Below are 21425 nucleotides of genomic sequence, written 5' to 3' on the forward strand. Positions count from 1 at the left end.
GGATGAATTAAATAGCTTTTCTGTGCCTCTGTTTCCTCATCTGTAAAATAGGAATAAATTCCTCATAGAGTTGTCGTGAGGCTAAGAAGCTTAGAACAGCCCATAGTAAGTACTCTCCAATTTTGCCTTTTATTTTTTTTTTAAGTGAGCCAACATTTTTAGAAGTTTTCACAGAAAAAAAAAATCCAGATCTCTGGCTTTCCTTGAAAAATTCAGATTTGGGGAGATATATTCCTACAAGGGACCAACTGGCATTCCTTTTGGACCAGTGGTTCTCAGCCTCAGCTGTACCTTAGAATCAAATTAGAATTACCTGGGCAGCTATTAAAATATTTTGCTGCCTGGGCCTCACCCTGGACCAATTAAGTCAGATTCTTCAGGGGTGTGGTCCAAGAATTCTATGTTGTAAAAGTCCCCCTTGGTGATTCTAGTGGGGACCCAGAGTTGAAGGCCTCTGCCTTAGAGAGACCGTGGACTTTCCAGCTGGACATGGTGACATTGGCTCCTCATCATGTTATTGTGGTTTATTTTAATTAGAGGACAATTTTTAGATCCCTGCCCTTTCAAAACTAGGAAGTAGAAGCCAGCCCCAGAAGGCCACAGGGTTTGTCTAATACCTTACCAACTTAGCTCATTCATGTACCCAGCTGGCCCTCCAAAGCAGCAGCGGGTGACCCTGGTCTCTCCCCTCTTCTTGGCCAGTCTCAGCCACATGTCACCTCAAGACAGTCCGTTTCCACATCCTCTTCTCTAATCAAACCCCCTCTCTTCCTGAATACATCAGGAACTCTTGCTTATCAGTGCCTTGACCTCCAATTTCTTTCCTGCCTTCTTCCCCAGCAAACTTCTCCTCATCCTCCACGGCCCTGCTCAAGGGCGACTTCCTCCAGAAGCCCTTCTCAACCTACCAGGCAGAGTTGGTATTTTCCTCCGCTGTGACCCGGGAGCATATTGTACATCTCCCTATCCTCTCACTGAGACGCAGTATTCATTCTTTAGGGGTCTGCTCCCCATGAGACTGAGAGCTTCTCAAGAGTGGGGTCATATCTCGAACCCCAAGACCTAGTTTAGCTTCTCGATCTCACAGCCTCTGCAGGCACAGCTTCCCTCCCCTTTGCACACCTCTCTCCATATCTTCATCGGGCTTCTGTTCCCACCGCCACCTGCCTTGGCTTCACCTCATCTCTAAGCTCAGGCATGCGATCTGACCAGGCCACGTCAACTCTTTGAGTCACAGTGAAAAGTCTGGCCCTGGTTTGGCTGCCCTTGGGTAAGCCCATCCTCGTCCAGTCATCTATAGCTGGTGGGTCATGAAGTGCAAACATGGACTCCTTGAGTGGAGGGAAGATGAGAGAGCTTCCTCTTCCAGGGGGTTGTGACCACTGCAGGCACAGTGATTGCCACGCAGAATACACTTCCCCTGCTCGGCTCAGGGTCCCCACTGGGTGACACCCTCCATGAGCCCACCCCCCTGTGCTCTCTTCCCTCTCCCGTCCTTTAGCTCCTCCCCAGTTACCTCTCACACCTCCAGGCTCCCACTCCATCCAGTGGCAGTGCCCATGCACCGTTCCTTCCTCCTCCTCCTCATCTAGGAAACAAACCTGTCCAGGGTGACTTCTGAGAAGGTCTGGGGTAGATCTGCCAGATAAAACAGGATGCTCAATTAAATGTGAAGTTCAGATACACAACGGATAATTACTTAGTATAAGTATAGCCCAAATATTGGATGAGATATACTTATGCTCAAACACTATTCATTGTTTATCTAAACTTCAACTTTAACAAGATGTGCTGTATTTTTATTTGCTATCTGGCAGCTCTCAGACGAGTGCCCTCAGTGAGGTGGGTCCCCGTGGAATTCACACCCCACAAGGAAAACAGGTCCCTTGATAGGTCTTGGTTGAATTATACTGCATGTGCCTTTCCCGATGCAGGTCTTTCTGGGGTGATGACAACGGGATGGAGTATCCGAATTCCAGCATCACTTCTCCCATGTGTCCATGAGGGCCTGTGAGTGGCTTACGAAAAGGGGGATTCTTTGGCATCTGTCACAGAGGAGTCCAGGGGTGGGATGGCTCAGTGAGGCCTGAGCAGAGGCCCAAACCCTCCTCATCAGAACCCATCTCCTCTCTCCAACTCAGCTCCCCCTCCTCTGCACTGGCTCCCTTCACAGACAAGTTTTCCCTCAGGGTATGTCACCTTCCGCCATTCCAAACCTTTAGGCCTCTTAAGGTTTAAATCCTCTATGCCTCCTTCGGTGGCTCCTTCCAGCAACCCCAGCAAAACTCTCATTGCTTCTCATTGGCTCTGACTGGGTCATTTCCCCATCCCTGAACCAATCACTGTGACCAGGGAAATCCAATGCTCTGATTGGCCAGATCTGAGTCACCGACCACTTCTGGAGCAATGACAAGGTGGGAGAAGGGGCTGTCGTTGATTGAGAGCCCGTCAACCACAGGCTGGGTGATTCTCCACTAGGTTCTGTCTATGTACTCAATGGGTCCATTCTTGGGAAGGTAGACTGGGTCACTGTGAAGGGTCCTCAAAGCGCATTGGGAGGAGCCAGTCCCCAGATCTCTATTAGGATACAGTCCTGGAGGGAAAGTGTGTTCTGGGAGGAAAGAAGGACAGATGACCACAATACCCTCTGCTCATCACACCCCCACAGCTGTGATTCTTAACATTTTCAAGAGCAGCGGTCCATCTCCATGGGAACATTTTCCCAGATTTTACATTTAGTGCTGGTTAGACGACAAACTACCTAATGATTTTTTAAAAATATGAAATTGAGAATTTCTTAAAAAGGATTTACATTCCATTCATCACTTCAGCATCAATATATATGTATGTATGTAGCCTACAATGGTCGGTGCCTGACAATACGCTATGACTTTGAGGACCCTTCACAATTACCCAGTCTACCTTCCCAAGAATGGACCCACTGAGTGCATAGCCAGAACCTAGTGGAGAACCACCAGCCGGTGGTTGACCAGCTCTCAATCAATGACAGCCCCTTCTTCCACCTTGTCATAGCCTCTTCAGCAAGTTTATCCCTGAGGACTCTTCAGTTGCAAGCCACAGAAATGACCCTTGCTAGCTTCAGCTGCTGGGAGCTCTACGGGGGCACCAGGGATCCCTAAGGGGGCAGCCTGGAGCACCAGGCTGGGGAACCAAGAACACTGCAGAGGTTAGATCGCAGAAGGTACAAACTGGGTTCACGACCAGAACAGGATCGTAAGGATCCCAACTCAGGGATGGATGGATCAGCCTCTTCGCCTCCAGATTCAATTCCAGTAAAGGAGCTTCTGTTTGCCCACCTTTAGCTGAGGAAGGTGGGACCCCTGAGGTAATTCAAGGGAAGGAAATCAGAGTGCTGGCCTGCAGGGGAGCAGATGCTGGCAGCCAGGAACAAGGAACATTTCCTGCAGAGATGATACACCCTTCAGGTGGTTTACATCGAGATACACCCTCCTCAATCAGGAGTGTGGTGGTCAGTTATGTAGCTGTTAGAGTCGCCACCACTTTTTTTTCTTTTTGGTTATTCTGGAAGCATTCACTTGGATTTTTCCCTTCTCTGGTTTTCTTTATGTTTCCATAATCTTTCGGCTCCTGGGTGGTCTGGTTTCCGACAGGCAGCCGCGTCAGCTGGTTCTCACAGAGTCCATGTGCTCATGGAGGAAATGTGGCCTGAGCCGATGTCACCCCACCCATGGAAAGGAAGTGACAGCTACCCAAGGTGGAGAAATGTATGGGTTGTATCCGTAAGAATGATTTTGGTTACTAGGAACAGAAAACCTAATTCAAACAGCCATAAATAATAAAGTCAACGTATTGGCCCACATTTTTTTTTTTTGAAAAATCCTTCAGGAAAGGCTTGATCCAGCAACTGAACAGTACCCGCAAGGACCCAGTTTCTTTCTCTCATTCAACTGGCCTTTTCCAAGACTGACCCACCCTGATAGGCCCAAGACACCTGCCAGCAGTTCCTAAAACAAAGATCACCTCACTCGTGCTCAGTAAGGTATCAGGGAAGCATCTCTGTCCCAGAATTCCCAACAAAAGTCCTGAGGGTCACTCTGCTATGACAAGTCTGGGTCACATACCCAACCCTAACCAATCACTGAGTCGGGGAGTTGAAATGCATTTACTGACTTAGCCCCGTTCCTGCCTGGCACCAGAAGTAGAGTCAGTCCCTGGAACTACTTGGCTTCCCAAACCAAAACCAAGGCTATCTGGGAGGGCAGGGGTTACTGGGAAAGCCACTCACACAGGCCCACGGCGTTAGGCAGTCACATACTTGGGAGTTTGTTGATTAATCACCATACTTGCAGCTCCCATCACGAACGGCATTAAGCATTTCTCATGCATGCGTTAATATGATTTAACAAATCATCACAGAACCCTGGGAGGTGGCCTTCTAATTTTATTTTGCAGAATGACGCAGGTTACGTGAAACATTCTCCTCACTCACCTCTACCCCATCCTGCCTGTCAGTCATGTGCAAGACACTGCTGGGGACACCAAGAAATGGGATTGATTCAACAGGCCTTAAATGAGTTCCTACTATATGTCAGCCTCCTATCGGGCTCTGAGTATTCAGAGGTCACTAAGGTATAATTTCTACCTTCTGTGAGGCTCCTGGACTAGAAAGAGAGATAGGCGCCAACCTAGAGTGACAAGGCAATGGCAAGTGCTTATTGCGGTGTTGGGCACTTCACATACATTATCTCGTTGAATTCTTAAATGAGCTCTGGGGAAAATGGTCTTATCTCTTCGGGATTCCTGAGACAGTGAGTTTAGGTCACTCCAGGTCACTCAGCTCTTTGGGTAACTCTACCTGGTCTCACCTTCTGGGAGCTGAGGGGTCATTCATGAAGGTCAGATCAGCAAGAAGACAGCAATGGAAGGTAAGGTCCACTAAGAATTCAAGGTCCGGAGGACAGGAGGTGCACTGTGGATTGGGGTGGGCTGAAAAGGCTTCCTAAGGAAGAACAAATTTTGCTAAGCCATGGAGAATAAGGGTACAAATGTAAGGTGCCAGGGATCTGTCTTTGCAAGATTCCCACCTCTGGGAATTCTCATCCCAGAATATCAAGCCGGGAAACCTGCTTGACTCTTTCAGTATTACTCAAAACCCCAGGTTGGCATAAGAGGATTTTAATCGCTACAATTTACAGGTCCCTTTTCAGTGTCAAAGCTTCATCTCAGCCTTGCGATCGCCCTGCAAGGTAGGAATTGTAGACCTCATTTTACAAGCAACGACACTGAAGTCTTAGGGGCAGAGCTCAGAGGTCATGGCCAGGATTCGATCTGCAGGCCTGATTCCAGAGTCCTAGCCTGTTCAGAGACACTGAAATTCCCCAGGCTACACACACCCTTTATTTCTGTGTCACCTTCTTCTAGGGGTCTCTCTAACCAGCCCTCTGACTTGGGCTCCTAGCTATGGAATTTCTAGAACCCTCAGGCAACTCACTGTGGGTGTTCCCTCAGCAGGGAGCTGGGTTCCCTGAGCCTCTCTAAACCTGCCACTCATTTCTTAAAGCCTTAATGGAGGAGATAAAGGCAGAGAACCATGGAGAAGAAGAACATAGGTTTTGAAGACAGGCAGGCCTGAGTTTGAATCTGGGCTCAGCCATTCACATTCTGTGTGACCTTGGGCAATTCATCTCCTGTTTCTGAGCCTCAGTTAAATGAGAGTCAGTAATTCCTATTCCACAGGTTGCTGTGTAAGCCAGAAACCTACAAGCTGTCCGTCAAGTGTTTATCTCTTCCCACCCCTCCCCCATCCAGTCAGGTACCAAATTCTATTAATTTTACCTCCAAAATATATTTCAGATTCATCCATCTCCCTCTGTCCTCTATGTCACTTCCCTCATTCAAATCACTATCATCTCCTGCCTGGACTAATACTGTAGCCAACCAGCTGATCTCTTGGTGCCTACTAGCCCCTTCAATCCATTCTCTGTAGGGCAGCCAGAAAGATCTTTATAGAACATATGTTTGACAGTGCCACACCCCACTTACAACGCTCCAATGGCGTCCTATTGTTCTCAAGGAAACTCCAAAATTCCTTCTGTCACCTCCACAGAGGCCCATGTGGGCTGCTCCTGATACCCTACCCCCTCATCTCTTGCCCTCGGCCTAGGGCTCTGTGCACCGCCCCCCAGGGCTACTCTGTTCCCTCTGCCGGTAACACTTTTTCCCATCCTGGCCAGTTAACTCCCGCTTAGGCATCAAATCCCTATGCAAAGCCCACTTCTTCAGGGAAGCCTTCCTTGATTTCTCAGACCAGATCAGATTCCCCAATTAATGATCTCACCCTGTACTTCTTTGTAGCATCGATCACAATTTCAATTACGTAAGTATTGGTTGAATTGATCCTTGGATATCGGTCTTAGTCGTGGACACATGGTTTTTGCCTCTTCTTCAGGAGAATGATAACACACACACACACGCACACACACACACTCACACACCTAATGGTCCCAGAATTTGGTCCAAATTAAGATATCTGGATCTTGATAGAGGAGGGGGAGCTGTGGGGACATTGGTTGGGGCAGGCATCTTCAGTGCCCCATGGCGAACACCCAGATGAGAATGGAGCCCCCGGACAGAGAACGTAAAACTAAGAGAGACAGAGAGCAGCTGAGGCTGAAAATGTTCTTTTGTGCTGGACCCGCTGTGTCTAAAAGTCTTGCACATTACATGATGCCCTCCACCCCATGTTTTCTTTTGTTTTGCTTTGCTTAAGCTGTTTTCACCTTGCAAACTACAGATAAGAGGAGGCTGATACAACCTTTCTGGACCAAAGCTCCACAGAGATGCCTATGAAATTGTCCTCTTTGGACATACCCCCAGGCCAAGCCCACAGCCTGCTCCATTACTACCTGTTGTATGAACAAAGGCAATGGAAAGTAGACAGCTCAGTATGGGATCAGAAAAGAGTCATGATTATTAAGAAACGTGATGATGCCCTCTTTCTTTCCCGTCACACTGCCAGTTTGACCAGAGCAGAAGCCTCCCTGATGTCCCGACTCCAGGACCCCCTCCCTAGGGAAGAGATGATCCCAGTTCCCCAGCTGGGGCCAGCTTCTGTGACAGCGGGCTCCTCCTGGGCCCTCCTCCAGCTCGTGCCCTCCACCTCACACTCAGAAACTGAGGCCTCTGGTTCCCCTCCTTCACTTCCCAGAATGTTCCAGAGCTGACCCATCACCCCAGGTGCACACCCAGGTAGCCAAGGCAACTGTTTACCCTCTGCCCTTAGAAACCATCTCTGGTTTGTGGCAATAGGCACCCCACACAGCTGCCCTCTGCCCACAGCCTGGCCAAACAAGCAAAGGTGTTTCCTGCTAGGGGTTGGCAATGCCAGGCTGGGTTTCCTTCTCCTCCATGCTACACCCCCCTCCCCCCACTGCTCCCTGTTCAGCCCAGCTCCCCACAACCCCAGCATGCCACATATTCTCCTTCTGCTCTGTCTCGGGGCCAAGGAGTCAGAATTCACCTCTTCCTGCTCCTCTGGCCCCACTGCCCAAGTCTTCAGCAAACACCAGCAGACGGTGGAAGAAGAGCCCTTGGGCTCTGGAGTCAGAGACCTGGGTCCAACTCCCAACTCCACTTGCAGCTCTGTGATCTCAAGCAAGGCACACTTCATCTCTCCGAGCCTCAGTCTCTTCATGTGGAACATGGAATAATAACTCTAACCACCCTAACAGGCTGTTATGACAATGAAATGAGCATGGTGCCTGGCATGTGATTAAATACTGACAGACATGGGGGCGCTGGCCAGGGGCTCAGCTTTCCTGAGGGGACACTGGCCTGAGGGAGCTCTGCCTTACCCAGGGGTGTCCTGCTTTGAGGGGTTACCTGCTCTTAGTCACTTGGATGGAAGGGAGCCAGGGAGGGTTGATGCCGCTTTGGGACAGCCAGCACCCTCTATGAATTTGACTGCTGGTTATTTGGGGGAGGCTGAGATGTCCGACGATGGCTTTGGGGTCTGAAGAGCTCTCACGTTGTAACCTGGACACCGCTGACACTCTGATGGTCCCCGTCCTCCTATGTGACTGGGACCTGTCCTTGACCTCTTCAGGACCCTTTGGAGCTATACCCACCCTTTTCCCCCATCACCCCATCACCACTATCGACAGGCTTCTGTCAGCATGTGCACCCCCAAAATGCCCCAGAGTTCTCCTAAATACGGGTTCCCCCAGTCTGTGAGCTGTGGCTCTGGAATCAGCGATCATGGCTGTTCTCCTGGCTGTGTGGCCTTGGAGGAGTCCCCTCACCTCTTGGAGCATCAGAGGACTGGGAAAACATTACCTAACCTCTGGACACCATGAGGATTAAACATGGAAACTTGAGGAAACTCTGGCCACGCCAGCAGGCCCTAAATAAATGATGACCATACATGGCAAGGAAATGACACATTTACATTCTTCCCACCCCCTCCCTTGCTTGCTTTCTAAGGAAGGTGCAGGCTTAGAGCAGAGAGACCGGGGGAGAAGTGAGGAGAGGGTGAGCCAGGCCCAGCCCCCAAACGGCCCTGGGAATATGACTGGGACCAAGGCTAAGTTTTGCAGCTTCCTAGCAAGAGGGCATATGAAGACCCCAGCCATGCCCTGGGTTCAGTGTGTGGAGACCCCAGCCCACACACGCCCAAACTCTCTCCCTGCCCCCCAAACATCTGCTCTGTGGCCACCTCAGCCTATCAGCTCACACCTACAGTGCAGTCCATCCTTGAGAGAATGGACACAGGGAAGAGGCCCACGCAGACCCTGGAAGTGGGTTCAGGCCTCTGGGTAGAGCGTCCCTCCGTCTGCAGGGGGGTGGAGGAGGAGGTATGATATGGGCTGGGGGTGGGCACATCCCTTTGGCCCCTCAGCCTGGGAGATGAAGTGCAGGCAAATGAGGACCACGACCGGATCCTGGGTCAAGGTCAGGGCCTCCATCGCCTACGTCCCAGGGCAGTTTGGAACTGGCTGACTCCTTGCCCTCGGAGCACTTATAGTCGAGCAGAGAGCATAGACATTCAACATAGAAGTATAAGACAGTGAAATCCGTGATACAAACACTTGTGTGTGGGAGAGCCTGGCTCCACCTAGGAAGGGGTCCTCCTGCTGGGCTCCCCAACTGAGGCCCCTCCTGCTGCACGGCCCCTTCCCAAGACCTCTAAGGCAGGGTGTTCAGGGAGCCGCCTAGCAGCTCCCGGCCTAGCAGCTCTTCCATGTTCTGGGCTCCACTGAGGCCCAGGGTCCCAGGGCCAGTGTTTCCCAAGGGGTGGCCCACCTCGGACTCACTGAATCAGATCCTCTGGGCTGAAGCCCCAAGTCAGCATAGTTAACAAGCGCCCTGGGACTCTTAGGCGCCTTGAACTCTGAACCACTCTTAGAGGGAACACTCCCCATTTGGGCTTTTCTTCAGCAACCTTTTATTGAGCACCTACTGTGTGCCTGACACTGTCCTAGGCTGTGGGTACACCTGTGAACAGACACGGTTCTGACCTCAGCGTTGACATCCTAGTGGGGGAGACAGTAAGACAAGTAAATCCATGATGCGATGATTCCGACAGTGGGAAATACTGAGGGGAGAATAAAACAGGGCAGCGTGGTCAAGGAAAGCCTCTTGGAGGAGGTGACATTGAAGCTGAGACTTAAAGGACTCAAAGCCAGGTCTCTCTGCATCCTCACCCTGACGACGGCAGCAGTGGCTCCCTTAGTCCAGTCAGCCTCCCAGTTCTGAGGGGCCAGGAAAAGCAAAGGTGATGGTGGAAAGAAGGCCATGTTTCCTCCCTCTAGAGAAAAATCTTCACAAACTAAGCATGAAGGGAAGTGGTGATATAATGCCCACCACATATAAATAGGCCCGTCCTCTCCAGAGTCACCCTGGAAACCTGCGGTCAATTTGGACTTTGCTTAAGGCTGAGCTCCCTGCCACCAGGAGCCCAAAACGGCTGAACAAACTTCGAGCTTCACATGGGGCCGGCCCTCGATGAGTTCAAGGCCGGAGCATTTCTCCAAAGTCAAAACCGCAACAGGAAGGCAGAGAAACAGTTCTTCTGAGGAGGCCTGGCCTGGCGCAAGGGCTCTGGTCAGCCTTCCCAAAGACCGTCATGGAGTAGGAAGGAAGAAAGCCAGGAATGTCCCCTCGCTCCAAAATCTCTCCATTGCCTAGGCGCCGCTGCACCTGAAATTTCACCGTGAGAATTGGGGGATTTGGATTAAGCATCATCCTGAATCCTCACTCCTGGAAAAAGGAATGCATTTAGTCCCTAACACAGGGAGTGAAGGAGGAGGGGCTTTGTGTGGTTTAGTTGTGCTGACTGTGTGTCCCAAATTTTCCTTGACAGTTCTGAATTCAGATCATCTGTTCCCATTTCCCACAGAACCAACTAGGGTCTTATTGGGAAATAGGATCATTCTCGTGGTTGTTCAGATGAAGTGGCCCTGGGCAGGGAATCTGGAGCCCAGGTTCTTGGTTCTGGCTCTGCCACTTGGCAAGTCTCCCTTGAGTTCAGGGCTGATTCTCTCCTGACAAGAGGGAGGGAGGTGAGCTCCAGAATGAAGGTATTGGTGGACCTGGTAAGGAGCCGGGAGGGGAGGAAAGGGCCCTGGGGGGGAGGATGAGGTGTTGGGGAGCAACCTGCTAACTCCCTAGTGCCACTGTCCCCTGCTGCCTGCCAGCCCACTCCCCCTGCCTCCTTCTTTGGGTCCCCAGGAAGCCTGACCCGGTCGCCCCAGAGCAGACCTGAGCCTACACTCCAGCAGGATGACTGCCAAAGCCAAGCTCCAGGGCAAAGCCAGCCTCCTGTGGGATTGAGAAGAGGCTTTGCCAAAGCTGCTCGGGCCGTCACACGACCCTAGCTGGCAGTGGAGAAAGTGAGCCGCACAGAAGCTTGAGCACTGTTTATGCACGAAAGAGCATAGGAGTTGGGGTGGACAGGGACCTGGGCTGGAATCTCCACTCTGTCTTTCATTCACTGTATGACCTTGACCAGTCCCTTGGCTTCCTTGAACCTCAGTTGTACCATCTGTAGAATGGGGCTAAGGGTACCTCTTAGAGCCCATGTGAGGCTCCCAAGAAATCATGGACCTGCTCTGTGTACCTCAGTGCCTGCCAGGAGTTTTAGAAAAGAATAATTCCCTTCTCATAATAAATGTAAATTGAATTGTGCCCTTGATTCTGGTCCCAACATTTAACCCAGGCGCTAAGGCTCCTCTACAAGAGGAACTAGACTTACTCAGTTCAAAAATGCAATCACCACCATCCCCCCACTCCTGCCACCAAATCTCTGTACATTTGTTATTGAATGAGGTCTTATCCAGTGCACGGCGCGACCACCACTAATAGTACCTACAATTTATTGCACGCCTCCTATGTGCCAGACACGTCACACTTTCACTACCCCATCACATTCTCACAACAACCCTTTAAGTTAAGGAAACCCTCATTTTATAGATGTGAAAACTGAGGTTCGTAGATGTGAAGTGCCTGTTCGGAGACTACACAGAGGTGAAAAGAATTCAAGCCCAGGATTCACCACTAGACTACCTTGCCTCCCTGGGCTGAGGAAAGCCTCTGCTCTCTCAGTATTTCAGTGATGGCTTCTGCAGAGACCCCAGAGGAAATAGCAGAGGCCTGAGGGGCTCCCCTAACCAACCAGCATTTGACAATTTCACTAAAACTCAGTTTCCCCTACCTTAAGGCTCCTCCTCCTTTTTCTCAAAATAAGACCTGAGTTTCAAGGTAGGTCCCATGGCTGCTCTGAACTCTGGAGGAGCCAAGAGTGGTGTTGGGATGCTGGGAGCACATTTCTAGGGTGATCACATTTGCCAAGCCCAAAATAGACACTTGGGCCTGCCAAGGACAGGGGTCCCCAGCTATGTGAATTTTGGGCTGTTCAGGGCAACCAGGGTCCTGGCACCACTGCTGGCAAGTTACCAGGATGTCTCATCTCTCTCGCTCTGGAAAAATGCAGTTGTGCCACCAGGCTCACCTGGTGACTGAGCCTATGTGACTCAGTCAACATATTTTTAGGCCAGCCATGGTGATCAGGGCTCTGTGGGCCTCTCTAGCGCTCCCAATACCCTGGCTGGGGCTGGGAGTTGGTCAGGGAAGGCTTCCTGGAAGAGGGAATGTTGGGCAGGCCCTATGGACAGAGAGAATTCAGGCAGGCAGAGAGAAGGTTGTGTCTTCTCAAAGAGGCATCCTGGCACAACAGAAGAGGTTGGTCTGCATGGTCAGGCTGACCTGGGTTTGTATCCTTGGATGGACAGATGGATGGATGGATGGATGGATGGATGGATGGATGGATGGATGGATGGATGGATGGATATATAAAAAAAATAAAAGGAAGGAAGGAAAAATCAATCAGTCAATCCCACGGCTGCAGTCCCTCTTGCTGTCCCATTGGCCCCTCCCCCCAGAACCTATCGGTCACGATACACTGGATTACATCACAGCAACAAACTACCCCAAAACCTCAATGGCTCTGAAGAGCAAAGGTTTAGTTCCTGTTCACACTACATGCTTGTGGGTTGGCGGGGGCCCTGCTCCATGCTGTCCTCACTCAGGACCCAAGCCACCACCACCCTTCTAGTTGCTGTTTGCTATCACACTTCATTAGCCAAAGCCAGTTACATGGCCACCCCTAACTTCAAGGGAGTAGACAGGGTAGTCCTACCACAGATCTGGAACAGGGAGAACCTGGATATTCATGAATAGCCCTAACTCTGCCACACAGGTTGTGCCCACTCCAGCTGCCTGGGGCCTCTGCCCCCAGATGTAGTGGGAGGGGGATTGGGTCATGAGGGAAACAGAGAATAAAGGCCCTGGCCCCATCTCTTCAATCCAGGGAGCCCAGAGGCCAGAGGAGCCATGCTGACTCCTCTGCTGCCCGGCCCCAGGGGCTTGCTGTGGGTGGGGACTTCAGCGTGAGCCATGAGCCCAGGTCTCTCTGGGGGCCGGAGCATAAACTCTGTCCTGGACCTGTCTCAGACAGATCCTGGCTCCCATTTGGGCTCTCCTCGGCCCAAGGGCAGGCCACGGAGTACCCTAGAGGAGAAATATGGGACATCCAAAGTGAAATGTTCCTTGGACGTTATCATTTACAAAGAGAAACAGAGGCTCAGAGAAGATGAGCGATTCCCATGGCCCAGCTTGTAAAGGACAGAGCTAAGTCTCCAGAAACTCTGTCCAGAGTCCTTTCAACCTTCAAACTACATGCAGGCACCTTCGTAATGGGACACAAGGGGGCAAGAGTACAATGCCTACCTTTCTCCTGGCCAGAGCTTCACTGCTGAGCTTGATTTTCAAGCACAGGCCTCAGAGGGCCTCTGGGGGCCCTTACGGCCTCTCCCGCTAGCCGGGGGCCCCTTCCCATCCACAGGGGAAGCACTGGATTTGAAATCAGGTATGTTCCAGGCCCTGCCCCACCACGGCCCAGCTGAGTGTCTGTGGGCAAATCACATCACCTCACTGAACCTGTTCCCTAATCTATAAAATGGGGACCACTACAGCTGCCCTGCCTAATTTGCTGGGCTCTGGAAGGGTATGGGGATGTGTCTTCCATTGCAACATGACCTATACATGTGTACAAAGAGGTGATTTCGCCCCCTCCTCCATCACCACCAACCCCATCAGCCGTAGATCCCCAGAGGCTAGCACCAGTCCCGCACGGAGTAATGTTTGGGCGATGTTTTGATGAACTGAATGGATTTGTTCTTGATTCATCTTAGCAGGTACCTGCCAACTCCGGGGCCAGCACTGTGGGTGTCTGGATGACAAGATCCCTCGGTCATAGGAGGAACCCAAACGTATCCAGTAAAAATGCCAGAGAACGGGAGGTCCCAGGCCATGCTAGATGTTAGCTGCCTGTCTGTGTCTCTCCTACACTGATATGTAGCTGCTTTCCCCACCAGAATGTAAGTTCCACGGACAACGGGACCCACTAAATCCCCAATGGTTGGCACTTGGCCGACCTTCACCGAATATTTATTGACTGGATGAAGGATCGTCTCATCCCAGGTGTATTCCATCAGGTGGCTCCTTCTCACTGAGCCTCGGGCTCTTTATAAGATGGGGAGGTTGAGAAAATGAGCGGAAATCACAATGAATTTGGATACCTTCGTTTGAAAAGTCCTTGGATCGTCACAGGCCAGCAGTGCGCATGGCTGTTATCATTGCCATTGTCATTATTACTAAAGTGCGATACTATGATAGAGACGAGGGGGATCCCTCGGGGATCTAGACGTCTCCCCCAATTTTGCACGAGGAAACTGAGCTTCAGAGAAACGAGAACTCGCCCCGCTCACACTGAACCTAAGAAGTCTGGCTGTGGGAGACAGCATTTCCAGGGTGTCCGTGGTGTGCTCCTCACTGTGCCAGGAGTGACACTTCTCTTGTCTTAATTTTTATCACCCCCACCTTACAGGTGAGGAAACTGAGGCTCCCAGGGGTCATGAAACCTCCCTGAGCTCCACAGCCAGTTAGTAGTAAAGGAGTACCTCCCACTCCTGCCTGGGGCTTCAGCCTCAGACCTCAGGGCCCTCTGCACCCCCGGAGGAGGTCAGGATCTGAGCAGTGCCCTGGTCACCCTGGGCTGCTCCCAGAAGTGCCTGTGTCTGCACCTTGATCTCCACACCCACGATGCCAGGAAACCCCAGCAGGGCCTGCTGAGCTGCAGGGTATTTATAGCGGACATGCAGAAACGCTGCCACCCCCATCTGTTTACCCAACAACTCTCTCCTAGCTGGACACTTTCAACCCCGCCAGCCACAGACAGACCCTCACCGCCGCCTCATCTATTTTTTCCTCCCCACTTAATTTTGCATCATCCCAGCTTCCAAAATAAACTTCTCCAAACCAGCCAGGCTCATTCTGGCCCAGAATCCCTAACGGAGAGCCCCCTTCAGCCCCAGCCCCCACATCGGCCCATACGGCAGAGCCACCAAACCCAACCCGGCCCCTCGGCTGCCTTTGGCCTTGATTTAGAAGCAGCTGCTCCTGTCCCCGGCGGGTTTCTGACACTCCAGTGCCGGGGTGTCTGCATCTGTGGGGATGCCGGCTGCGTATCTGTGTGCATGGTTCCCGGCTGGAGGCCGAGGGTGTTGCCCCCTGCACCCCCCCACACACACACCCCCCGCCCCACCCCCGCACGCACGCAGCATCCCACAAACTTCAGTCTCTTCCAGGGCATTCCTCACACATCGGGTGGGCTCCTCCTCTCTTCTTTTGCCCTGGACCCTGCTAACCTCTTCCGCCTTCATCAGAGGACCCTTCTCTGCCCACCCACCACTCTCAACTTCTTTCCTTCCTCAGACACACCCTGCCTCCAGGCCTTTGCACATGCTGTTCTCTAAGCATAGAATACTTACTTTTCCTCTCAAACAATTTGCCAAGCTAACCTTATTAACCCTTCGGGCCTGAACTTAGATGTCACCTCTGCCAGGAAGTCTTCCCTGACTCTCCAGGCAGTCTCTCCAGCATCTTCCACCCCAAAGGTCAAGGCTAGCCACTCCCAGGGCAGAATGGAGTCCCCACAATTCTCAGTGGATTCCTCAGCCAAGCCCTGACCCCTGCACACACAACACACCCGGCTCTCCCATACCTGGGAGAGAGTACTCCTTCACCTCAGGATTTGAGAGAATCGTTTAGTCCATCCCCCTGTGGCAGAAACCAGAGACATCTCAATCATTCCAGAATTACAATTCCAACTTTGTGTTTGCTCCCTTGAGTTGTGGGTTTTTCAGGCTAACAATTCAAAAGACCATTTACATCTTTTGAGCTTTTTTGGAAAGAGTAAGGATAGGAAAGAAATGAAGGTTTGTCAGGTATATCTGTTCCCATTTAAAGGAAAGATATTCATAGGCCCACTTTTATGATAAAGAAACTGAGGCTTAGAAAATTGCACTTCATTTATTCATCCAGCATTATGTTCTGGGCACACAGTAGCACCAGGAACACAACAATGAGCAAGACCCCCACCCTCTTGGAGGTCATAATCCACGATTAGAGACACATGACACAGGTAATTTTACAAATGACTATTTAACAACCATTTTAATTAGGTTGGTAGTGCTTCAAAGGAAAAGTCTAGGGGGCTGGGAGGGAATACGTAATCAGGAGCCCAAGGAAGCCTTCTGGGACATGATATGTAGGCTGAGACCTGATGGGAATTATCTCAGTAAAGGGCAGGTTCAGGGGCATTCCAGCATGAAAACAGCAAAGGCCTGGAAGGGAGATGAAGAGGAGATGGAGGGAAGACGGAGGGGAGAAGGAGGAGAGGAGGGGAGGTGGAGGGGTGCTGGAGGGGAGACGGAGGGGAGATGGAAGAGAAATGGAGGAAAGAGAAGGGAGATGGAGGAGAGATGGAAGGGAGATGGAGGGGAGATGGAGGGGATATGGAATAGAGATAGAGGGGGAAGATGGAGGGGAGTTGGAAGGGAGATGGAGGGGCGATGGAGGAGAGAGAGGGGAGATGGAAGGGAGATGGAGAAACACAATAGATGATTTGCTAAAAGCCACACAGCTAGTGAGGAACAGGCCTGGACTAGCTCACCCCAAAGCCTTTGCTTGTGCCTTTCCAACAGGAGGGCTGGATGCTGCTAATGGAAAACACCCGTGTGAGCTGTTTCTATTATTGCCTCTTGTCCAGAAAGGTGGATTTCAGAAATAAGCATGACAAACAAATTAACACCATTCATTCAATGGGGAATGTTTTAAAAAATTAAGTCCTCTACTAAAACATCTTAGCAATACATTTGTTTAAAAGTTCTAATAAAAACAAGTCAAGAAAATAAACATTCAAGAGCAAAATGGCACCTTATTCAGTAATCCTTAGCTTTCGATTAAATTCCCTCTTCCCATGAACTTAACAGAATGCCTCTTCTAACTTACCTTAAATATTTCTTTACAAGTCAGACCTTTTTTCTGAGATCGCAGCATTACAGGTGTCTGAAGCCTTCTAGGTAATGTGAATTAAACTTCAAGAAAAAGTCAAGTTCACCCTGACCACCCTCGAGTTCCCTTCAGGCCAATGAGCTGCTTTAGAGTTCTGCCATGCGCAAGGGATGGGCCTCACAGGGCCTTCAGCACCTGAAGAATTTGTTACCTAGATTGGGACCTCAGAGCAGCTTCAACACAGGCTTGGATTCAAACTTCGGGCTCAAGGCGTAGCATTAACCAAGCTGTCACGCTCCCCGAAGGCACCAGCATCACCTCTAGCTCAAGCCATTTTCAAGATTCAAGCACACTGCTCAGCCACAAAAAGTGTTTTCACCACAGCTCCCTGTTTCTGGAAGGAAGAGCAAGCTCCCAGCTGACGCAGTGAGGTGGGGTCAGGGCCCAGCGTGGCAGACAAGAGGAGGAAGGCTGAGAGGAATCAGTTTGCAGGATTTGATCCAGATGGGAAGAGAGGACAAAGAAAGGAGCCCTGCCAGGGACCAGAACCAAGACATGAGGTTGGGTTGGTGGACAAGACCCTAGACCGGGGGATTCCAGGACAGTCAGCAAAGGTGAATGCCCTCTGCCTGACCTGTGAGGAGCCCCATCCTTCAGGCGGGTGGAGAAGGTAAGCACAACTCCTCCTGGGGGCATGATGAGATTTCACTTCTGGGTGAAATAAGTGATTACCATTTCAGTTTCAGGACTTAGAGTCCTAGAATCCCAGGATGTTTGGGGTTGCTTTCCTCCTCAGCACTAGAAAAGACTTGAGAGAGGAAAAGTTAGATTCCAGGGTTCTAGGTCGAGAGAATGGACTGCAACTAAAGCGGGAAAGACTACAGCTAGACATAAGGTAGGAATATCTGACTACCCAAGTGACAGCATCCTGGAATGAACTCCCGAAGGCAGTCCTTCATCCCTGAGACCGGAATGTAGAAAGACCTGCCCAGACTGGTGAGGCCCAATCAGAGGGGCCCTGCTTTCCTGAGTCTGACAACTCCTCCTTTACAGCAAAAGATTCAGACTGGGTGTACTTGTAATATACGTGTTGATGGTAAAATAACAAAACTCACCATAAATTTTAAAATGTTTTTCAATTATTTTCCCATTTCATTCATCACAAATCCTCTACAAGCATTGAAAAATTAACCTAGCACCATCTATGCATTCTTCTGCATCCCCTCCAAAACATACCTAAAAAATTAGAACAAAAAGTTGAGCTGAATCTATTTAGACTTTAAAGACAGGAAACATAAGGACAGAGGAACACATTAATTGACAGCACAAACAGCTGACACCCAACGGGAACCCTCTACCGATCAACAGACCTGATATCTGCAACGATGAAGGGCATAAAAGAGCCACAGGTGACGGGCGGAGCAGGGCATGCCCCCAATTAAGAAAAATTAAGAGACACAACCAAATGTCATAGGTGGACCTCATTTCATTCCTGATTAGACAAACCATCTGGAAGCAGACCTTTCTGAAACTACTGGGGACATCTGATTAGAATGCTAGCATTAATTTCATTAGGTGAGATAATAGCATGGTGTTTATGTAAAAAAATGTCTGTGTATTTCAGACAGTGGTGTAAATGTTTAACAACCGGCTCTCTGGGGTGGGGCTTAGAAGGGAGCCCTGGTGTGTTGCATTTGCTGAGGTCCGTGGTATAAATACTCCTACCATGGCTGATTTCGGACTATCATGTTGGTAGTCCGAAATCAGCCTCATTGGCCTCTGAATTAAAAAGAAATGAGCACAATCAGTTCTTAGTAGTCGTAACCAGCTGATTTTAGAAATCTGCACTGAAGTACTTATGGAGGACATCATGAGATGTCTGGAATGTTTTTCGAAATGACTTAGTAAAGAAAAAGAGAAACAAACAAAAGAGTAGATGAAGCAGATGGGACAAAATATTGATAACTGCTGAATCTAGGTGATATGCACATGGGGGTTTATTATACTATTACTTTCTTCGATTGTGTATATTTGAACATATTCATAATAAAGAAGTTTACAATTACAATCATCTTATATGTAGGCAGGAGGGTTTTATTCCAAGAATTTTAGGTGTGCACGTTCATTCCTGGACCCCTACCCTAACTCGACAGCCTCCTGGGGATCTGAAGTTAAGGATGGGATGCAGGCATTGATATCACATGCCTAAGTCTGTCTATCAACCCATCAACAGGTTGTAACCAGAGTTTCTCCATGGACCCTGCACTAGGCTGAGGGTGGAAAGAGAGCCCCAAAAGAGAAAAGTGTCAGGGGTCCTGATTAGAAGCCCTGGCTGTACCATCTGCTAATACTGTGAGCTTGGGCAACTTACCACAGATCTCTGAGCTCCTATTTTCTCATTGGTAAAGTAAGGGTACTAACCACTTACAGTGAGGGTTAAATGCAATATGTAGGCACAGCTGCTAATATGGTCCCTGACACACAGTAAGATGCTCAGGAAATACTTGCTTCCTTCCTTCCCGAAGGGCTTTGTCAGGGTGGCAGGACATGAATGAGCTGTTAAAGATGTGTGGAGGTCACTCCTCTTCACCTGAGAATGTAGGTGCCCTGATGCCAAAACTTTTTCCATTTTTCAAAAAGAACTGGGGATCTAACTTCTTATCTGAATCTCCTAAAATCTTGAAATGTCAATAAATTCATATATCTAAAACCACTGGGTAAGCCAAGCAAAACACACCTGCAGACCACCAGAGTGTGACTTCCGGTTTAATCCATAGACCAAGAGGAAGCGCTAACATCCATAGAAGCTGGGGTGGTGCTTAGAAGGCTTTACACACATTATCACATTGATTCCTCACAATATCGCTTATCATGCCCATTGCACAGATGAGGAAACTGAGGCTCAGAGAGGCAAAAAGATCTGACAGGGCTGGGAACAAACAGAGGTCTTCCCAAGAACTTGACATTCCACTTTACACCCTCTCTAGATTCCTAGATGGGCTTTTATGGAGCAAATGCCAGGCCCAGAGAGGGCAGGGAGCTGCCAGGGGCCACACAAACATGCATGGCTGGCTGAGACGTGTCAGATTCCTACTCCTTTCTTGGTCAGGGCCCCAAGGTGGACAGCCTGGAGGACAGGACTATGCAGATCTGTCCAGACAAGCCTGAGACCATGGTAGCAGGAGAGGAACCCTCTACATTTATTTCCTTGAACAATGCATGTATAGGCTTAAAAATGTTCTAGACCCCAAGACTGGGCCCTCATTTTCTCCACCTCCAAAATCTGGGATGTTGGACTAGGAATCCCAGTCACCAGCTTCCCAGACACTCCGTTACTGGGTGCTTCTAAGGTTGCTCTGGACCCATTCATAGAGAACTGGTGGTAATTTAGACCTGCTGAATGGGATTCTTTCTGATTAAAAAACCTGTCCAGGTTTCCCTTCCTTGGTGAATTTTCAAAGTTTACTAAGAAGAAAGGAGAACTCACTCCAAAAGTGGGCCACTTAGAAAGTTAAGGAATTGTGTCCCTCAACCAAGGAATAGGAAATAACAAAGATATGTTCAGATCCATTATGTGTGCGGCACTCAGCATTCTGGGCACAGAGAGGGGGTACAGAGAGGAGAGGTCCCACCTCGGGCCTTGAGAATTTCCAGTAACTTCCAGGAGGAGCCTAGAGAAACCCCATGACCTTCCCCTTGTGGACCCCATTAATCCTTACATGTGGAAAACTCTCTTTGAAGAGTATAGTGGGTGACTGAGCACCCAGACCTGTAAGCCCAACCCTGGCTGTGCGGCTTACTAGCTGTGTGACTGTGGACCATCCTTCTGTGCCTTCAGTTTCTGCATATGTAAAATGGAGATAACAATAGTGGTGCCTGTGTCATAGGGTGGTTGATATATCTTAAAGCACGTTAGAGCAGCACCTGGGCTTTAGCATCTGTAAACGGGAACCGAAACAGAACCTACCTCCTAGGGTTGTGGCCTGGATTAAATAAGTTACTATAAGCACAGCATCTGGAACATGCTGGCAAGTCAGAAGCACTAGATACCTGTTGGCTATTATGATATATGATTACCTATGGCAGAGCTATTGACAACTGGACTTTTTAATTCATTTGTGTGTATACCTTCACAATTGCACTGTTCTTGAAAGTTAGAAGCGCATTTTCTCAAAGAGACTTTCACATTAAGACTTTCCACTGACTCAGACCAAAGGACTCCTCCTCATCCTTATCACGATCAGGGCGGGTCTTTCTGGCCGTGGGCCTCACTTCCCTCCCTCCTTCCCTCCCTCCCTGGCTCAGCTCCTTCCAGCTCACAGGACTCACACCCACTGCTTCATGTGTTTCTCCCAGAAGCCCATGGAGAAGGTGAGTCAGGTAATGTCCCCACCTGATGGATATGACACTGGAGAGCCAGCAGCTCCCCAAAGGTCAGGGGTCATGTGCTGTGGGACAGGGGCTCAAGCCTGGACACCTGAGCCCCATGCAAAGGGCAGCAGGGAGGCTGAGGACGTGGCTGTGGAGTGCCG

The sequence above is a fragment of the Rhinolophus hipposideros genome (assembly GCF_964194185.1).
Source record: "Rhinolophus hipposideros genome assembly, chromosome: 8".
NCBI lineage: Eukaryota > Metazoa > Chordata > Mammalia > Chiroptera > Rhinolophidae > Rhinolophus > Rhinolophus hipposideros.